The following is a 19497-nucleotide window of genomic DNA, read 5'->3' as shown; positions in this document are numbered from 1 at the left end:
GTACAAAGCCCAAGCTGTCAGCTCATCGGTAGCCGTTCGATGCAGTCTGCACCACTGGCGAGCTGTTCTGCAGGGCTATAGGCCTGGCTACTGAAGGGAGAAAAAATGGAAGAATAAAATGGCCTTGTATCAGTAACGAGATTCCYATTTGGGATCATGATGGCAAATCCCTACGGAAACTGCTTCCTTTTAGGGATGTAGTGGGTTGTCTGTTGCTTGCAATCTTCAAATCAAAATGTGACAAAATAGAAGCTAGCAGCATCATGCAGGAATTAGCAAGGGGAGTTCCATAGTTTATACTAACTACAGAAATTCAAACYTGATGATATAATGGGACTTTCTGGCCTAAAATTTAAAAGTATATCATTGAATGGTATGAGGTGGTTCAAAGTAAGAGCTGCAGCTGGGTTAGTTCAGACCTACAAGGCAATGGAGACAAGACATCTGACACAGAGCTATACCTTKTTACTCCTTTGGTAGAGGAACTGATAAATAAATATTTTGATCCATCACAATTTTTTTTATTTCTGCACTTGCTGCAGAAGACTAAAGCATGCAGGCAAGGGGAGGGTGAAGAAGGCAATTGATATGAAGATTTCTTTGGAGCATGCCAGTCAGTTGCTTCATTTTTATTTCTCTAAGCGTGAAATATTATTTGTAATTTTATTAGATAACTTTGTGATAGATTATTAGATCATAAGYCTAGTCAGAATTAAAATATTTATTATTACTTTATTTTGATTTTTGACAATTTTTGATGAAACTATGCTCATGAATTCAAAGCACTGGTGAAAGTATATTATTTTAATTCATAAATATATCACTCSTGTAATTGAGAGAAAGGGAGTGGGTATTATTTAGTTTAAACACAGTATAATCCTGTAAGACACCTGTGCAGTAATCATTATAAAGAAAGGGGACCATCACCTACACCCCAGTTTSCAAATTGGACAAGATAAAAAATCCTGGCTGTCGTCATGAAAAAAAAAACAGAGCTGAATAGTAGGGCCCATTTGGACACCGGCTTAAGGAACGTCATCCGCGTGCCGACCGTAAGTTGGGTAGGCACACTGGAATTTTCTTGCCAATTCCCCCCCTCCTCCATCTCAAAGCTCTCAAGACTATGGCTCCTTATTAGACTTTGCTACTTGATCCTGTGACATTGTGTAGCACAGACAACAAAAGCTCCTTGGAGTACTTCTTCAAAGGGAGATACTCACGTGGTGTAAGAGCTGCAGGACATTTCCTGAGGTGTTGTGGACATTGCCAGCTTACATAAATACAGCCCAAATCTTTAAGCCAGTGATGTGGCACATGCAAAATTCTTCAATTCACCTTCAAAATATGTTTTTTTTTTTTTTAAAATCACTTTCCAGCTCCCACACTTACTCTGGTAATGATTAAAGCTCTTCAGTGCTTAAAAACAAAACTTTCCACCTTTACATACATTTTCAATCTGTATGAGAAGAGCGGGTTCCTCTTTGGCACTTAATCTTACTATATACTCTCTGGCACCCTGACAAAAATATTTTGAAACACGTTCCTTCTCTTCTCTGAGCTTCAGGAATCCCAGGCAACCATTTTTTTTTAATCCCCCTTTTCTGGCTTCTCCTTTTCTWCTGTCTTCCCCTCTGTGCACAGCTGACCACATGGTTTCATTCACTGACATAGCAGATTGTGAAATTAGACAAATACTTTGACTTTGCCCCTGGCTTTCATGGTTGCTGTACCTCTGAAGACTCCATTCACCTCTAATTACATGTCCGTCGAAATCATGCAGAGAAGGAACAGCGTAAGTCATTAGCCATCCTAAATGAGTGTGCAGCTGAGTAGGTAACACGGGGATTAACACTTGACAGCAGAAGCGGCGCATGCTGAAGGAGAGGGTCACTGGGTGACTGCCTGTTACGCAGAAATAATTGCCATCAAATGCTGAGAGGAACTGATATCTCCAGGCTATGTCTGCTGCACAGAAATGCATTTTCTTGCAACTCTTCCTGCTCTGCYTAATCTGCCTTTGCACAAAACGGGGAGGAGGCCCACGTCTGGACAAGGGACAGCGGAGAGCGGCGAGCGCAGGCTGGAGGGACCTGCCTGGGAGACCGTCGGGACAGTGCGAARACGGGTAGTGCAAGCAAAGGCACCTGGAAACCCAAGGAAGTGCACAGACAACCTTGTTGACCAGAAGGCTTTTGCCATTAAACAAAAATGCACTCTTCAAGTGTTAAAATTGCTGCTTTGTTTAATCCTCCATTACCAGAGGATGATATGAGGCTTTAYGCTAAGATTGGAATTTAATATTTTTCTGAGCTATTAACAACTAAGGCAATTAGAAAAAYATAACACAAATATCTGTCCTCTCCCCCTACCACAGCCTTTTCTTATTCAAAAGCACTTTGTGGCTGGGGAAAATACCGACACTACAATGATTCTTTTGTAGATAAAGCTGTCCCTGGACAGATTCCTCTCTAAACAGTATTCTGCCCTTTAGAGAGCTTGAGTCTTATTCATGGAGCTTAACACATCAGATAATTATTAATTCTGTAGACACTAAAAATCGGTATCTAAYGGGAATTTCAAAATGCAATAACTGTTACTGGATATGATACGAAGCAGAGTTAGGAGGACCGTGGTCATCACTGGCATCTCTCTGCGGTCAATAAATTACTGAATTGTGCTGGCTGAAAACATATTAATAGATTAGCACGATGTGACACGGAAGACCCTGTTTAGCAGTAGGCGTGATCCTACAGTTACAGTATAGGAAAGTCTCTGGATAAGATTTTCTACAGGGATAAATTGTCATTATGCTATTGAAGTCACGGCAGCTATAATGATTTGAACAGGCTAAGATTCATTTCCTTGTCTTGAAGCAGTCAAGGACAAAGTACAGGTCAAAATGACTYGGGAGAAGTTGACACGCATTTTGAATTGAACAGAAAGGGGCTTCAGAACAGCGATGAATTTTCCTTTCATGCTGCACCTTGATCTGGTTTGCAATGCAAAATTTTTCTACCCTGTAAAATGACTGAAATGATTCCTGGCCAAGATCCTTCAGTGGGTTTCCAGGGGAGCAAGGTTTGGGKCTGGCTCTTGTTTGTTTGAACCTTGCCAGCAATTTCCTGTTTAGGAGAAAAGATGCCATTTCATATCAAGTTAGCTCAATCAAAATAATTTAACTGGACTACACATAGATACACTTGGACATCTTTAGTCTAATTTAAAGGCATTGGATTTTAGTGCAGGCATTTTAGCAATGAGATCGGCCACTGAGATGAAAAATATTATGTTGATACATAACTGAGGATGAGGAAAAACACAATAGCACTGGAGTAGTATTGTATAAAATGAAAAGGATGTTTACATCCAAACATCACATGCACAGTTGAGCATGAATTTGTATTAGATCAAGTTGAGCTTCTAACATATATTTATTAGATATAGGTGGAAACAACTATTTTTTGATAGTGGAGTATTAGCATCACAAAGGTTTTCATCTGGTGAAATACATGGCTTCTGAAAACCTTCTGAACATGGATAATAGTTCCAAAGTGGTGTTGAGCAACAATATCTGAGCAGAGGTGATACCTAATCTGCTCTATTATTATTAATCTCTTTGGTCTTGTTTCTTTCTGTATCTTTAGTGAAGTGTCAGCTTTCCTATGACACGCCCTGTAGAGATTTGTAATGAGTGAAGCTGAAAACACGAATTTATGTTTTCTCTGCTGACATTTTAATATTTCGCTCTGGTGCATCAGCAGCACTGATCAGGTGATCTCTGATGCCTCTGCACCAAGGTTGCTAATACACAGACGCAGCCTGCTCAGGGCATGCTCACTGGCCCAGGTGAACGTCTCTGTTACACAGGCAGGAGCTCTTCCCACCAAGTGTGGTGGACTTCATGCACACTAGGAACACTCAGGAGTAAAGGTTGGAGAAAAGACTGCAGAAGAYGCGATTATGGGAATAAAAGGAATAAATACATGCATGAGCCAATGTGCATGCCACAGACTGTTTTCCAGTCACTGTGGAATACTGCTTCCTCTTGTCTGATTAAGTGACATCTGGTTAGTGTATATTTGCCTGATTACTTAGTTCTCTGCATCACTCTGAGCAATGTAATCTCGCTAATTGGTGCACAGAACTTCTTCCAGTAGGGTTAAAACAAAGCAGATTATGTATCTAGGTTCTTCATGGTTGATTTTGCTGTCAGCATCAGAATAACACGAAAAAGGAGTCTAATTTTGTGTTTATTTATTCACAGAGTTACCTTTTTTCCAGTCTGGGAAACAGTATTTAGCTCTACGTACCAAGAAAATAAAATGTCCTAATTAATTTTCTGCATCGCTGAAATGGAGCTTCAGTCAAACAGGGAAGGCAGACATCTCATGTCAAGGAGAGTGATCCTAGAACTTTGCCTCCAGCCYTAATTTGGAAGCAAAAGGTAAGAAGAGACAGTAGTGAGATAAAAATGCTGATTGTAAGAGGTTTCTGGATGCGATAAGCAAATTGGTTTGTAATTGCAAAGAAATCTGAAGTTCTCTTGCTGTGTTCTTGCCCCATCCTGAGCCCATTGCACATTTCGTTTCTGAAAGCAGCCCCCATTCTATTTTTACACTTAAGGCAAAAACAGTCTGGATGGAAAGAAACTCTTCTTTGTCCTTTTTGTTAAAACTCTAACAAATATTTACTGACAGTAAGAGAGTGGTCTCTACCTTCTTAAAAACATAGATTTTCTTTAATATAAACAAACCTGACCTGTTTGTTCCAGAGTGGTTTTTAAAGTGTGGCTAGTAAGCATCCCCTCAAGGACTTCTGTGTCTTTCAGAGTCAGACCCACAAATCCATCACGTGGCTGAAAAAGCTCTCAGTCACAAATGTGCTCCCGACAGGAAGACTTGAAGACAGACCGATAAGAGAAGCCCGCTAAAGGTAAAACAGGCAATTGATTTGCTATAGGTAGCTACATTAAAGCATAGATACTACTACAATTGACATTTCTCAATAAACTGTATTTGCAGTATTAGAGTTCATAGTATGATGACTCTGAATTCCTTGGGAAGTTTTTACCACAGTATCTCTAAATAATTCAGCAACATTGACTAGGCATCAYGAAATCCCATTTACTGACTAAAAGAGCTGATGATACCCACTACACAGTAGGGGCATCCTGAAATATGGTCAATGCAAAAGGGACAGAAAAGGCTAAAGCACGCCTGGGTCCAGAAATACAATGGGCATTGTAAAGAGGTTAAGAAAATTTTCCTTTTCATAATTAAAAACTGAAAGTGGTGAATTTGAAATAAAGAGACAGGTTCTTATAATATCAGCCATAGTCTGATAATAGTCTTCTAGTACTCAAAACATCTTCAAAGAAGGTGYCTCCGAAATATTTTACTGGTCACCAAAGGGGAATGAGAGAGGCTGGCTCCAYATGCAGCAAAAGTATAAATTAGAGATTTGGAAAAGCTTCCTAATGAAGGATACTTAATCAGTGAACCTGGCTGCTAAGGGAAGCTATAAAAGCTAAGATATAAAGCACTAATTAGACTAACACCTGTCTGCAATGGGCACAGCAGGGCTCTGCCTTCATTCAGGGAAAATGGACTTAAAGCCACTATCATAATGTGTTTCTACTTTTTATCACCCAGAACCCCACTCTGGTCCTGAGACTTCATTTTTACTACACGTTTAAAGGCTTAGAGTGTGTGCAGGTCCTCCAAGCTCAGCTGTGAACGCCTTCAGTCTGTCTCACTTCTACAACACTAACCTATCTGGAAAAAAATTAAAAACCTAAATTTTGTTAGATCGAAGTCCTCTCATGGTGAAGTCATGAGGATTAACATTAATTTTATTGTTCCGAGTAGTACATTTATTCCGAGGGAAAAACATACTCTCTTGGCACTTGTCAGCCAATACCTCACTTGAGCTCAGTTAGAGATGACTCTCTCCCATGACAGTGTTTGGAGGGGTTTGAGGATGAGGARCATGAGGGGAGGAGATACTGTCCTACAGTCCTCAGTGAGATATATGGAGTTCTTCTGTTTCCATCAGACACTGTGAATTTATTATTTTTAGGTGGCTCCCTGATCTGACTGGTTTGGATTCCCTGTGCATTATGTAAGAAAAGTGGATGTGTCGTTCACAACTCCAGGTTCCTCTCTGAAGGCCAGAAGCCTACATGTCAAAATTGACRCTGCTTCCCAGGTTTCCAAACCTTGAATTTACTCTTAGTCATGAGTTTCAAGAAAGAAATTGAGCRTTGTAAGTCAGCAGTATGCCCCAAATAAGATGATAAAGCAGCTGTGTTGGCTCTAGAGCAGTAGACATCTTAACTTTAGGCTTCTGAATGTGATGAATTATTGTTTAAGGAGATGTATTCATAATTCTGTTCCTTCCAAGCAGGTGGTTGATATTTTGAGATCCCTGCTGCATCAGCACTATGTATATTTGGCACAGAAGCAGCATGAATATTATAAATTCTATATTTAATTGGGTCTCKTATAGAAATCCTGTAAATCATAGTCAGCCCATCAAACAAAATAGGAAATTGATATGGTGAGGTATTCAGTAATATTACTTCTTTTTGACTCGAAAGTTTAGACAAAACTTGGTTGTTCCAGTAAGAAGAAAAAAAAAGTCAAATATTTTGATGTAGTTCTGTTTACCTGTAAATAACATATAGAATCCTAATTCCTAATGCAGAAATTAAATTATATGATAAAGTATCTTTATGTGTAACACCAAGCCTTTCTGAGCCAGCACTCAGCCAAGAAAGCTCCCTGATTAAGCTTCCAGCAATACCACTACTTGTTCAGGCTGTTCCCTAAGCTTTCCTACTTCTCTATATATTCCTTTAAATATTTATTTCTATTTCTCTGTCTCACATGCATTTTGGCAGAAAAATTGCTGCTATGCAGTAGGTAATGAAACTCCTTCATTTATGTTTGTGAATGTTAGGCAGTAATATATGTTTGGAGGATGAGAGCTGCTAAAATTTCCACTTCCAAGGGCTGCAAGCAAACTTACRTGTTCCATTTTTCCTGAATGAAAGATCAGCAGTAATTTTATCTGTAAAATCAGACACGGAGGCTATGGCAAAGGAACTAAGTCACAATAAATAGAAGAGTTCAAATACCTGTGAGTCTTAGCTAATAAATAAGGGTAAAATACACAAGAAGATTTTAATCTGTTTTCCTTAAGTGGGTTTGGATGTGTACATGATTTCAGTAGTAGTGTACTATTTTGAGTTTTTGGTACCTCTGACTTACAATGAACTACTATTTGCACCTATTTTAGCTACTATAATTCTATTGTATCAACTCAAACAAGAGGTAAGAGTGTCTCCTACAGAATGAGTACAGTTCATTACCTAGCTGTGCGTGGCAAATTGAATAAAGGGGCTGGGACTTGATTTTGCCACCTGGTCTGCTTTGGCATCTTTTGCCTGCTGGAAACAAGCAGAGCAGATAGTGGCAGAGAATAGTTAGTGACACTGAACAACAGAAAGACCGGTGAGCCTTCAGCAACACCTGATGAATCTCACACATGAGCGCATTTTCTTGACAGGCTGTTTCAAGTGTCCTCTRGAATTATTTGATCTGGTCCTCTAAAACCTATTCTCACAGCTTCTCTGTGGAATTCATCACAGGCTATTTTATCTTGGTGAGAGCTGAGCATACACATGGGTTTGAGTCCATGCAGTGCATCTACAAACAGCTCAACTACTAGACAAGGTCTGTGGCCTTGCTTATTGGAGCAGAACGGCTGGGTACCGGCCTTCTTGATAGGACAAGGTGGTTCTGAAGCACCGCACCCCAGGCAATTTCAAGTCCCAGTAAGTGACAGGCAAGATGTGCATGGGTCAGGGAAAGGCCCCGTTCGAGATTGTTTGCAGCTATGTGTTGAAAGGGCTCTTTGATATGAGAGGATAGTCCAGGTATGGCAAGAATGGTACTTGTGATAACATTTTAACAGGACAACTTTGATGCATAGTACAATAGCAATGCTAAAGAAAAGCAGCTCGTGTTAGCACTTCCTATGCTGAGTGTAAGGGAAACAAAAGAGTGAAGAGTGATCTTCCCCCCACCTTTCCAGATAAATACTTGCCACTGCCCCCAGTTTTGTACTCTACAGCAAATTAAAGACAGTGACAAGTTGCCTATTCAAGTCTTAGAGATGYCTATTCAGATCTTGTTCAGCAGCAGCGGTGAACCTCATACCTATAAAACTATAGAATTTTCAGGAGGAAAAAAGCAGTTATGGAAGATCAAAAATAAGCCAGGCGTATGAGAGTGCAAGCAGAGGCATTTCTGAGCAAGGGCTCTGTCTGCTGCTGGTTTCTAGTGTGCTAAGAGAAGCTGGAAATGGTGAGCACAGTCTAAAAAATTGAATAAAGTTACACTAGGGAATATACCTGGCTTATCTATTTTTCCCTCTTACTGGAAATGATCGAAGACAAAAATTGCCCAAGAGTTCACTGCAAGGGATCAGGAATAGTGTCATATATACTAAGTAGGTCACCAAAAGTATGAATAATTGGAAACTAAATGATCATGAGTAGTATCCTTTGAACAGGCGAGAGTTCATGAGCATGGGATAAGGAAGCGTGAAGTATATTGGAAAGTCACCATGCTCAGATGTAATTTTCACTTATTTTTATTCACAAAGAAACAACATGTTGCCYAGCAGAAAAGGGCTTGAGTTTTTTTTTAACAGAAATTAAGAAGTAACTCTTCTGCTAAASTCATTGGTGTAAACTAATGAGGTTTGAATATATTTTCTCATACTAAAAAACACCTGCACAAGGTCTCCTATTGATTTCAGAGGGACTATTTATATAGCAAATTATTACTCTGTACAAGTAAGTCTGTGAGCATCTGGATTTCAGCTGAATAAGGCTACAAAYCTACCAGAATATCCAGAAGCTACARCWTTGCCATATACTGTATTATCATGCACTGGATATAGGACCTTGGAAAATTATTCACTAGCTATATAYGAGAGCCATTTCCTCAGCAACAGCAAGCACTACCCTTGGAAGCACTACAGATTAGGTGGCAATTCGGCTCTCAGGAAAGAATCCATTTAACTTTGGATTTGGAAAGGCCGGTGCTAGAAGTTAGGGAGCAGCAGATTTGTGTCACCAGATCGTAATGCAGAGGCTGTTTTGCAAATAATCTATCCTCTGAAACTGCTGACTGTGAGACACTTTAGGCATATTGACATTTTGCCACAAGTATAGGAACCTCAAGGTCAACTCATATCATCGGATGACTTACAACACATTTCACTTACATAAATGAAACAATCTCCTGTCCTCGTAACAATTATGAGAAAACATCTTTTATGAGAAAATGTCTTMGTTATTATGCTACCCTGCAGCAAGGAGAATGATATTGATCCAGCCCTAAGTTTCATTTACAAGTCATATTATATCATGACTCTTACTGAGAGCTTTTCTAGGGACTAAACARAGGAGATGAAATGCTCTTGACTATTAAGCAAACAACTACGTCTCAAAGGAAAAACATCCTTTGAAGGGAAGTAAAATGTTCAAAATATCTCAAAAACAAGGAAACACACCACACATACCTGAGCCTGTGCTGCACTGGAGCAAACTGTCTCAGAGAAGAGGTAATCCTCAGAATTGTGTATTACTCTGATACTGGAGGCTCTTACAAAAAAAAAAAAAAAAAAAAAATCATGGGAGGTCACTCCTACTCCAAAGAGATTTAAGTGTTTTATATGTGGGGAACAGAACTGAGAGAGCTGAGATTTTTTCCTGTGAATCACAGAGCCCTTGCTGGCTCTGGGAACTGAATCAAGATTTCCAGACTCTCTGTTCAGCACCTCCATCCACCCTTTCTTCAAGGGCTAGGTCGACTARGGGATCCAAAATGACAGTGTAGGCTTCTTATTATTGCTTTGGTAACTTTTCCAGTTCYGGGAAGCCCAGTGCCTCCTTGCAGCTCAGCGAGCAGTGAAGCAGTGGTACAGGGCACCCAGGGGTGCAGGTGCTCCTCTCAACATCGCTTCTTCCCGCAGCCAATTCCATTGGTATCAGAAGGAAAGAAGCAACTGTAAGCAGTGCTAATCCTTCTGCGGGTAAATTTAAGAGGAAAAAAACAAATAGATTTCMCAGCTTGAAATACTGCTGAGAAACCTGAGATCCTCTGTGACCAGGTTGGCTGATGACCTCAGGCCACCCTCCTTCGGAAACGGAGCGCGTGCCGCAGCGCACCGGGCAGCCGCTGAGACCGGGAAGACGTGCTGCCTTCCTCTCTCAAACGGTGGATGGTTTCTACTAATCCAAAACATTTTRATGTTTTTATATTGGGTTTCTGTGGGATGAACCTTATTGTCTATTCGAGCACGCAGCTATCAATGGGCTCTCCGGGCTCTTTAGCATCCCGGAGTTGTTTTAGTCTGTTGTCGTTCTCTACACCACTGAAATTTAAAATTCACCCTTTCATTTGCTGCAGCATTTATTCTGTTCATGTTTCATCTTCTTCTGAGGTTTAGGGAGCTGTTTTATTTCTTGAAACTCAGTGACAAAATCTACTCAAAAGGCCAAAGCTGTTCCTTGTGTTCTAAATACGTATGTGAAAAATAGCTGCTAATTGTTGCTAAATTAAAATGCAAAAGGACTATCCATTACCTTTAGGTTATGCATATACAGTACTTGCTTCCTTTACTGTTTCTGAATAAAGATCAGCTACTGCATGTTATTAGGACCACTGAAGATAATAAAAAAAATGAGACTAAATGTAACTTGATGAAACAASAAGACCTTTGAAGTTGAAGCTGTGGAAGCAAGCCAGATAAAAAATGGTTTTGAATACACACAGAAAGTACTAAAACGAAAGGAAAAATGATTATTCTCACATTCTTAATTTTTTTAAAAGGTTGATACAATTAAAGTAGGTATTATTTTAAAACAGTGAGATTTTATGTCGTGGTGGCTACATTACTCATTTTTGAATTAACTTTCCTTTTTCCATTTATGAAGCAATGCTGATTTCTTTACACATTTTTCATTCTGGAGCTAGGTCAAACATTTTCATGGTAGGAATTGATTATTAACCAGTCACTTTAAGGTCTTCCTTCCTTTTAATTATTAAATGACTGTGTGTCCTTACTCCACCTAAAAGGTTTCTAGCAAAAAATAACAGCTGGGGTTATTCTTATTGCTTGTAAGTAATCTTGTTTGCTACAAAATACTGGAATTCACAGAGGTGCCATCCACTATCTCAACACTTCCACATGCAGAAACTCTCTTGCAAGAAAGAAAAWTCAAGAAAATTCAAAAATGATTGCTATCATCAGTGGTATTTTCCTCTCTTCAGATTCTGGTACTGGTTTTACTGTTACAGTCAAGTGGACTTACAGAGTTAAAGCCATGACAAAATTTTTTGTTATATTTTTGTATAATGCGTTATGAAACGCAGTCTTAATCCCTGATTCTGACTGGGAAGGTCATCTGGCCTAAATATAAAAAATAATATTAAAATTCAGGCTTTATTGATGTAGAAAAGAAATGAGATACAGTGAGGATGAGCAGAGCTGTGTGTGTGGGGGGGGGCTTTTCAGTAATCCCAGTTTGGATCTATAGATTAAATTTCTTCTCTCTGAACAAATCCACTACCAAGCATAGAAAATCCATCCAAAAAATGCCCTTTATCAAAATCCACAGCATCATCATTATAGGGTTAAAAAATTTGATTAGGTTATGGAAACAAGGCGGTGGGAGGGGGGTCTATCATTAAGTGAACTGAAGTGCTGCTCCCAGTTATGAATCATGTGAAACATTTAGTTTCATTTAAAATGTTAGTCATATTCAACAAGGCTTTCCTGGCTTATGTTGATTGAAAAGGCAGGGGAAGGGTAATGAAGTGAGTGAAATGTGAGGTTAAAATGTACATCTGTTGATGGCTGCAGAATTCCTGTGGYTGAGGAACTGATGCAAGAAAAACTTCTCAGCATGTGTCATGGCAGGAAGCAAATATGTTTTCATGTGCACACCACGTTATTTACTTTTGAAAAGAAATTGGAATTCAGTGATAAGCAACTGACAGCAATTAACTGACATGGTGAGATATAACCAGGGTATCATACTTTCAAGTTCCATACTGCTCGTGTAGAAATTCTCCTGGAAACAATTTCTTTTCAGTATCTTTGAGGTGGCCTGCTGCAGAACTCAACCACCATATAGATGCTGGATTCAAGGAAGTAGAAGATGAAGTCCTCCTGCTTTTTTTCCCTGGAGGCATTTCTTGCACTTTACCTCCCTCTGAGCCCCGTTGTGCACCATATACTCGTGCTTAGTGAAATGAAGCTCAGAAATGTGGTTTCAAGAGGGAGAAAGACAGGCTTTTTACCTAAAAAAATGTTTTCTAAGCAAAAAGATAGAGGAATCTTGGTTTCTCCATCCTGAGAGTAATAAGGGAAAAGAGGTTTTGTGCCCATAAAACTGAGCAAAAGCTTCGGTCTTGCCTGGACAGGACAGAATTCCTACTCCCTGTGTCTCAATTCCTCCTGGACTTTCCCTGGCCTGTTCCTCAAGGCCAACAGCAAAATCTTTCTTCTTGCCTGGCCTAGGAGACCGAGGCTGAACGGAACTTTCCATTCAGTGCCTCTTTCTTTGGAAATCTCTGTGATACTTCAGCCAAAGCAGCGTTTGTCTCACTAACATGTGGCTGGACCAGAGCTGCATTAATGTGCTGCAGCTTTCAGTAAATGCAGGAGTGGTCTGTTTTCATGGCAAAAAGGGATCTGAGATTGTTATTCTCTAAGTCTCAAGGGTTCCCACAGCACTTTGGATGTGGGGTAGTTGGCAGCCTTGCATATAAACAAATTTTAATCTTCCTTAAAAACYCAAACTTTCCAGCCTGCATTGCTCTCTTCTTTCTTATCTGTTTCTGTCTATGYTTAATAGCAAAGGAAAAACAAAGAAAGGGAGTATACTGGTGACTTTGAGACWGGGGTGATTTTATTGTCTTCAGCTTAGGCCAGCTGAAGACACCAGTGGTCAAACAGGAAACGCCTTTAAGGAATACATCTGGATATAAAAAAACAAATGTCTCAAGTGAGATCTAGATTTTTGCTCAGGATCTAACATCATGATGCATGACAAACCCTTCGTATCCATTCCCAGTATGTTTAAAGTGAAGGAGTCTAATGRACAACTCTGAGATAAAAATTAACTCTCTGCTCTGATGCTAAAACAATGATTAACTCTTTCTGTTTTAGGAAAAACAGTTTATGTTAGTAACACATTTCTTTGCCAAGGAGCTATACAAATACATATCAAGGAATGGCTCTTGACTTTGTCTAACAGCTGTGAACACTTTTCAAATTAATAAAGATTTTTTCAGAGGCATTCACTGACTCCCAAATCTTACTGAAACACCTTCATGTGCCTTGGATAACTACAACCGGTATAAATGAGTAACATGTATTTTCTTARTCTCAGAGCTGATTCTGTATTGCACACAAATCATCCCTGAAACTAGACTGGTACTTACTTGAATGGCACCATGTTCTTTCTACAAACTATCATTAATTTAACTAAAGTAACAGCTTCTTCTCTATTGACATTACTTAMTGTTAGCTAGGTTATCATATTAAAGAGAAATCACGAAGCACAGTCTCTTAGTCTTCCATWCTGGAAGAAAATAAATGTTAGTGTTATACATAAAGAAGGAAAGGAAATGTTCTGCTTGAAGGGTATTTCTTCCTTGTTGAATATAACCACCCACTTTCAAGATGTATTTTCAARTAAGTGCAGACTGCTGTGCAGAGTGCTGCAAGACTGGGTCTGCTGTGAGCACAGGAAAAGAAATCGATTACTTGCAACTTGGCAGCACTCAGTCGAAACTCTCAGCAGAAGSAATCTCCTAGAGAAACTGTGTCCTTTGCAAAAGGCTAACCCAAAGAAAGATCATTGGAAGACGCAGGGAAATTAACGGAGCTTCAGCTGTTAGTTATTGCACACCTCTATCAGTATTTCTCCAGGTAGGCTTATCAGCCGAGTTAGCTCGGCTCCACTCAGCTTGGCCACGAATAACGCTATGGAGACTCAACGCTGGCCTTTGGCGTGTAGACCTCTCCCTCTTCTGGTGTGTTGTGCTCAAAGAGAGCATTGTGTTTCCCAGGATAGCCCAAGTGCAATTGGTTAGTGAGCAGTGCAGGTGAATATGAAATGCTGAACATCATTGCTCTCCCAGCGATAAAACACTGCTGTTCATTATAAATTACAAATAAACCTATGGTGTTCCTACAAAACAGGATGTGTTCTCCTGTTCCCTGCCTGTTTGACTGCACTGTGTGTTGTGGTGTTCTGTGTGTTCAGAGAATTAGTGGCGTGCTTTGTTTCAGTGTTTGGACCGTATGTCTAAATCTCAACCCATATGTTACAATGATGCTATTGAAGGTGATTTGGAAAGGCACCCTAATTAAACAGCACAGTTGGCTAGCTAGGAAATTCAACTTTGTGACTTAATATCACAGTATGAGGCAATTTGGAGAGATGGCTTTGTTTGGGGGAACTTGGGGCATGTTTGATTTTGATAGCTGAATTAAGTGTGCAAAACGAAGAGGCCATGTGCATAGGGCCGCCTTCAAAAAACTTACTTGCCTATAGGAGATAAATGACTTGTTTCCAGGCCATTCCTAGGTGTGTTCTAGAGAAAGACATGAGCTGAAAGCATATAATTATCTATGGCAAAGCTGACAAGAGTGTTGCTGAATTTACGTCGTTCTGCACAAATAGAGAATCCAGATCAACTGCACCCCCAGTGCAGCTCAGTGCTCCATGTGTTACAGGTATCACATAACCTGACTGAGATGAGGCCAGAAGTTTGCTGAAGAATTCATCAATGTTCTTGTTTGACACTGATGGCAACATAAGCCAGAGAAATGCAGKACTGCAATACCTCTTCATTGGTGAGGACTGACAGAAAAGAAGCAAAGTGAAAAATATAAGCTTGGACCCCATATGATACACTACTGCTTCTCTTACAATTGCAATAATTAGGCCAGCACAGGTCCTGAATGAAAACTGTAAGCCATCCTCCACTAAATAACAGGGGTCGAGTCCAGTGACCATTAATGGACAGCAGTTTTCTACTGTCCCAAATGCAAACTGATCTGACAGCTGAATTGCAACAGCAGTTCAGAGGAATAAAGGAGAAAACAAAACATTCCCTGGCTTACGATGAAAGGAAAGAAAACAAACTGTACAAAAGCACAGGGTGCACTGAGTTTGCAAAAATGTGGTTGTTCTTGTCAGCTTCTTTTGACCTAGTATTTTGCCATTGTCTTCACAACGTTCATTTACAAACAGTGCAACAGTGCCCATTAGCACTCATGAATATTAGTGCTGAGCTTTGTGTTTGGGATATCTCTTAATTCAGTCACTGAATTATACCTTACCTTAATTAAATGCTTTCATTCTTTCAAAGAAAAAAAATAGTACAATATGGACTATCACAGATTAGCCTGGGCTGACATTTTATCTACTTTACGTCATGAGAAATCTAGGAGGCAAAAGAGCCAGAGGCAAGAGAAAAGAGAAATGAGCCATAAAAAATGAGCAAAAGATGATATTTGGATTGTTGCATATTGGAAATGCCATACAGGACCAGAATATGGTCTTCAGTCAGTGATGACATCTGCTTGTCACTGTCTTCAGTGGTGTTTTATTGGGTCCGCTGCAGCTAACTGGACAGTAMTACCCCACCATCACCTGTCAGTCATGTTCTAAAAATTAAGTTCAACTGTCATTAAGTTTTTGGAATTCTTGACTGTTTTGTATGCTGACAACCCTGTCACTTTAATCCCCTGCACTATTCTTGCGCGACACAGAAGATTTCAAGTAGGTTGCAATGTGAGAAGTATTGAATTCTAGGGACTAGGATCTCAGTTAATTTTAGCAATAGTTATAATAAATATACAAAGCAATTGTGGGAAGGAGGATGTAACTAAAATGTTATCTTCTGGACTGATTTCCTCTTTTTACGTGTCTTTTACCAAACCGATCTCGTGGCTTGCAAAACTGTGTTTGACATTTTCGTCTTGTCCTTCCGGATTCCAGTTAGGCTCAAACACTGAAGTTCTAGGTGTAGCAGTCTCATATAAAAACTTGCCAACTGCTGAAAAAGAGTAACCTTATTTCTCTTTTGCATTTGCTGCATTTTCTGTGCTTTTGCTGTTACCAATGAGGGCTACGGGGGAGTTAAGGTAACTTCTTAAAAAAAAAAAAAAAAAAAAAAAAGTCTTCTAATGAGAGATGTGTGAGAGATGTGTGAATGTCATCTTACAAGGTGGTGCACTGTAGAAATCCAGCACTGATTTGCAAAGTAATAATGAGTTGATATGAGCTCCGTTGAGGGGTACTGGACTTGGGAGAAGAGGTGAGAGCTGAGGGGAAAAAGTTTCTTTATGGAGCTTATACCAGCTCTGTGGAGGTGGAGAAGTACGACTATTTGAGTTCCTTTTGGGACCTGGGATTTTGACTGTATGGGATCTGTATAAAGGGAGGTAGTTCAGATCACAGCTCTCTAAGGAAGTAACTTCTGGTTTGTGTGTCTCTAGAGTCCTGCAGTGATTCTTCACAATCTCCAAAACGCCCACCCATGCCCTTAGAAAAAACGCTTCTTGCTACATTCAGCCAAAGGCAGATAGTATATAGATGATCTTGCCAGAAATGAAATTTGTGCTAATTGTCCAATTCACTCCATGTATTACTAATCATAAAACATCAATGCAGCATAAACCCCCACAAAGGCATGACAACACACAGACATTTCTAAGATGCTGTAAAAAGGAAATGAGGTTAACTTAAACAATTTCTTAGTTCCTGTAGAAGATACAGCAAGTAATTCTGTCTCTCTGCATATTTATGCTATTTCTAACTCCTGTGCCCTTGGTGAGCAATCCAAATAAGACAGCAGAAGGCTCATCTGAAAGGCGCAGAAGTTGAGCATCCAAATTTTTCTTCAGTATATAGCATTTGTGATACTGAGTCTTTGAACACACCCAATCCCTTGAATGTTTTTTTAAACTCTGATGTCTGGCTTTCTTCTTTATCTTCTCTGCAACAGCTGGCAGTAGTATTGCCAGATGCCACCAAAGCCTATGGAGTATTAAAAACAGGCCAGCCCTAACCCTGAGCTTGAAAGAGTGACGACATCTCAGCAGCCACAGGACACAGAGGAAATGAGTGAGACAGAAGGAGACTGCCAGAAAGTTACATCTTTAAAATAACAAAATAACAAACCTGAGATTTAAAACGTAGTTTGGGAGCATCAGCAACAAGCAGACACACACACTTGTATTTTTTTTGGTTACTGTTCTTTGGTGGCAATTCGTTTTCTTAAGCAATTCTTGGACTCTGAACATTACTTAAGAAATATGCCTGAATTTTATGGACAAGAAAAAGAATGTGGCTGGAGGTGTCATGTAAGGGGAGATCCTTTTCTGAAGTCAGAACAGCCACAAACATTCTTCTTCCTTCCTTGTGGTCAAAGGCGATCATATGTTTTTTTGGTGAAGAATCCAGTCTGGCACACAGCCAGTTCCCAACTGCACATCTCTCATCTGGCTAGTGGGGTTAAAGTGTGCCAGCATTATGGCCAATAACATGCAAGAGGAGGTAACTCCGTAAGTGCATCACAGGTTAATCAAATCACTGGAATTGCAGCCTGTGGCATGAGTTCAGAGCAAGGCTCAGCTGGCTCCATAACTGAAACTGTAACTGCTTTTCTGCTCCAGCTGAAGCTGGCGTGTTTACACGTATTAGTGTCAGTGATATGACATATCAACTTGCTTTTCCATCAGCTGATTCGCTGCGATGTTTCCTTTGCATTCCACTTCAGAGGTTCCTAGAAACCTCAGCAAGGTTCTTAGTGGAGTTGCCCCTTTTGATCCCCTGCCTGAATTGGAGCTTGTGGTGCATCACCAAAGCCAAGTAGCCTGCAAATTAGAGGATTATATACAGAGGTATTGGCTATTCACTACGAGCTAAAGCTGAGGCAGTGGCTCCTGAGAGGCCAGCTGGACAAGGTAACGGTAAGTAGCTGAAGCCAAAATTTTGATGGAGCTTGGCCAAAGCAACCAAAGCCAATGGGTTCACGGGAAGCCAGTGAGAGTTATCTCTAGGGACTGCAGCGCTGTGCAGGCCTTTGAAGCTCAAGAAACTAAAATCTCAAGGGAGATGAATCAGTCATACTAGCTAAGCAACACTGGGAACTTGTGCCTTGCTGGAAAGCCAAACTTCTTTGTCTTGTCATAAACAAATCTTACTAAAGAAAAATAGTGCAAAATGGCAGAGAAACAAACTCTGATCCTAACCAATATTTGGAAGAAATAGTTAACAAAAAGCATGCTGTGTACRCCAGCCTTCCTCTTAGGAATGGACTAGCATTGTGTGGACATTTGCGAATGGGAGACATGTTCATAAAACTGCCTTATCACTGACTTTCAGGACAGCATGGGCCCTACCCTACCAAATTAGTTCCCAGCCACAACTCTTATCCACCCTGCTGTGACCACTTAGGAGCAGCCTCCCCTCCTCAGTCCCTCTGCAGGGGTTAAATCATGCATCTGTGCTGAGCCTCTGACACTGAGACTGCCCTGAGAGTTGCCAAAGTAGAAAGAGAAAGTGGAAATAAAAAGCAGTTCTCTGCATGATTTGTGAAACATGCAAAATATAATAGCAATAAAAGCTAGTAATGAGCTCATTACAATAGAAATGGGTCTCATTACCAGTGCAAATGCCAATCATAGACATGGCCAGATTCCTGATGGTGCAGAGAGTTCTTTAGACACGGTCCTTTCCTGCTCCAGAAATAAGCATTCTGTTTAAAACATGCAATTCTTCCAGTCCTTGGGCTGCTGTCCCTCCCTTGGCCCCTGAGAGGTCACTGTGCAGAAACGCCCAGTGGAGGCCAGCTAGCACGTTGGGGCTACCAGCTCTGCTGCAGTAATACACATCCCCCCGTGCTGGTGTGAGCAGAGCAGTGGTCCTTCCCGTCCAAACCTTCATCACCCTGAGAACAGAGGAAGTCGAGTCTATTTACTGGCAAGAAGCATCTCGAACACAAAATAGGAAAATCTATTGGGAATTACTTTCAGTGAGGTGGAGGTGGGGGAAGAAGTCCTCATCAACATCCTGGTAATGAATTCAGGGCATTTGTAGATGAACAGCAAGAATGGGGATCATAATTCAGCTTTAGAAGCTTCAGGACAAGGAGCTAGAGCGCAGTGTACCTACGGCACCTGGCATGGTGAACAAAACGTACCTGCTCAGCAAATGCTACGAGGAACAAGGGCATCCGGATGTGGCTCATATAGCTTCATCTCTCCTCTTTGCTACAGCCAGGTGGTGTGGTTTCTTYGCTTTCAAAGTCCCTGGCAACAATATTGCCTTAGCTGGGAAYGTGCTCACTGATGTTTGGTCTGGATAAGAAAGAGCAGTCAGGAGGTRTGAGAGGA

This window comes from Rhea americana, unplaced genomic scaffold (genome assembly GCF_003343005.1).
Source record: "Rhea americana isolate MKP2758 unplaced genomic scaffold, rheAme1 scaffold_10, whole genome shotgun sequence".
NCBI classification, from domain to species: Eukaryota; Metazoa; Chordata; class Aves; order Rheiformes; family Rheidae; genus Rhea; species Rhea americana.
This window is presented reverse-complemented; position numbering follows the sequence as displayed.